Genomic DNA, 2,911 nt, shown 5'->3' with positions numbered 1-2,911 from the left:
ATAGGGTATACCTTTGAGTATGACAAGGTACATAAGGCCCTAAGATTGTTGCAGATCTACTTGAGATTGGTGTACCTCCAGTAGGACTAGGAAGAGCAGCAGTAGCACCAAAGGCAGATGCACCTGCTAGTGGTGCAACAGCAGGAGGAGCTTCCCCTCTACCACATGTTTCTTCATGTTCTTCTTCACGTCGCTGCAGTCCTCCTTCTCTTATTCGTAAGATGTTTAGTGCTATTTTTGGGATGTGCAAGGATATACGAACCTATCAGCAGAGGGAGAGGGAGGCTAGGAGGAAGGACACTCATACTTTGAAGCAGATTGCTGCTAGACTTGAGATTGATTCTCCTAGGTCTCCACTATTAGATGAGGCGGCTAGTGAGCCTGAGACTGAGGAGCAACAGCAGGGCAAGTACGACATGGAGTTTGCTGAGTTCCTTCAGCGGCGGCAGTAGCAGCAGTAGGCACTAGAGCACCCTGACACTTTACCACTACAGGCTCATGTGCCTACTCACTCTTAGCCACATCCTAGTGCATCAGACGAGTATGCTTCAGACTGGTGGAGTGACCTCACAGGTAGTTTTGGCTACTATGAGTCTGGTGGCTATGACCCGTCTGGTACAGGTGGTTCTCGTCCAGCCGGTGCTACACACTCAGATGATGAGAATGTTGGTAGAGATGAAGATGATGATGAGTGATCACAGCTTTCAAGACAACTTGTAGCCCTTTTGTCCTTAGTATGTCATTGTTGGACCTTTGTGGTGATAGATGACAAAGGGGGAGAGAGAGTGATTAAAGCTTTAGGATATTTGTTTTATTTGCTTATCTTTGTACTTGAAGATATATATTGTAGGCCGTAGTTTTTGATTTTTGAGCTTCATTGATGTATCTTGAGTTTAAGATAGATTGTATCATGTGAGAAATGAGACTTACTTATGCTTTATCTATGTATCTCTTAAGACATGATCTTTACTTTTATATTAGTGGCTTGTGGACTTGAGAAAATATGTAATGAGTGCTATGTGTGACATACATATGTTGTATTTATTTTCATAAGGACTATGCATGCTAGAATGAAAATATTTGATGTGATGCCTTTATATTTATTCTTGTGTGATATATCTTGTCATATGCATTATGGTTTTACTTTGTCACACACACATGCACCCCACAGATGTAATGATTTAGGGGGAGTCTCCTATATGTTTTAATATGTGCAATTGCCATTTGAAGTCATTTTATGAATTCTAATCATAAGCAAATATTAAGGGGGAGCCTCACATAAATCATTGAATCCAAAAGCTTAAATGTTTATATTCTTTTATAAGCTTTAATCAAGTTGTCATCAATCACAAAAAAGGGGGAGATTTAAAGTGCATCTAGCCCTTTAGTGGGTTTTGGATGATTGAATGACAACGTGATTAAAGGTCTAACCTGTTTGCTAAGTGTGGATAGGTAATGGGTTATCTCACAGGTACTTAATGAAAGCCAAAATGATATGTTGTTGTATAAACAATCTAGTTCAAGCACAAGACAATAATGCAAATGGAATTCATGCAAAGGCTTATTTATTATGGGATTTTCATTTACTATGTGAAAGCAAGCTCGTAAGAATTAATTAATAAGACATGAGGGATTGTATATGGAATGGTGTCATGTTTAAAGCTAGCTAAATTAAAATGAAAAAGATAACAATACAAATAAATAAATGATTTAACACAAGATATGACTTGATGGCATGAGATGGTGAAGATAGCAAGAAAAGGCTTCGAGGTACTAAGCAAGGGTGAAGGGCAAGCGATGGTTTAGTGGCCGAAGGACCTAGCTAGGGTGAAGAAGAAAGTACTTGCATTTAGTTGAGGTACTAATCAAGTTATAATGGTCATGTCAATGTGGAGGATCAAATCACTATTGGAGTGTTTGATGGAAGTGACTTGATACATTTAGGATTATTCAAATTTGATGAATGGAATCAAGTCACGTACTCAAGATGGCTATGCTCAAGTGAAAAGATCAATATCAACATGTTGGCACCCTCACTTGATGAAGATTGGAATACACGGCTTCGGTTGAAAAAGATCAACTCAAAAGGTTTAAATTCGTTATACTCTTTAAAATTGAGTTAATATGAATGTTGTACTATTAAGAGGGATGCATCATGTTGATATATAATGTTTCTTAAGTGCTCAAGCCAACTCATGTGAGTTTTGAGTGTTTGAGAGATAAAATAGCTAACTTGTTTTTCTACTGGTATGGTAATACCGGACGTGTCCGGTATTGATACCGGACATATCCGGTATGTGCCTAGCCATGATTAAATTCTTGATGTTCTTGGGTTGGTTCATTGGGAGTTTTGATGTAAGTCGGGAGTTCCGACAGTCGGGAGTTCCGGCAATGGTCGGGAGTTCCGACGTCTCGCACTCAACTGACTTAGAGAGTTCACTGTGGTGGTTATACCAGACTTGGAGATGCCAATGGCTAGTTTTCAAATACCTTGAGGGTCAGGAGTTCCGATGTGAGTCAGGTGTTCTAGCATACGTCAGGAGTTCCGACACCTCACATACTTTAACTCAGTTACCATGGTTTTCAAATGAGTTGAGGATCAGGAGTTCCGACGCCTTACAACACCACTATAACTCTGTTACCATTGGCGCTGTGTAAGTCATACCGGACATGTCTAGTATGGCGATGGCTATAAAACGGCTAGTTTTTCCAAGGAGGCTATAAATACCCCCAAGCCTCCACCTTTGGAGGCTACTAATTCTGCTGATATACATACACGTTTTTGACCCTTGCCAACTCTCCCAAACCCTCTCTTAGTGAGTGTGTGATCCATGCCAAATTAATTAGTGGGTTGAGAGAAATTCAAAAAGATAGCAATCCAACCACTTGAGCACTTGTGCATATTGTTAAT

The sequence above is a fragment of the Miscanthus floridulus genome, chromosome 5 (assembly GCF_019320115.1).
Source record: "Miscanthus floridulus cultivar M001 chromosome 5, ASM1932011v1, whole genome shotgun sequence".
Taxonomy (NCBI): Eukaryota; Viridiplantae; Streptophyta; class Magnoliopsida; order Poales; family Poaceae; genus Miscanthus; species Miscanthus floridulus.
Note: the sequence above shows the minus strand (reverse complement) of the source record.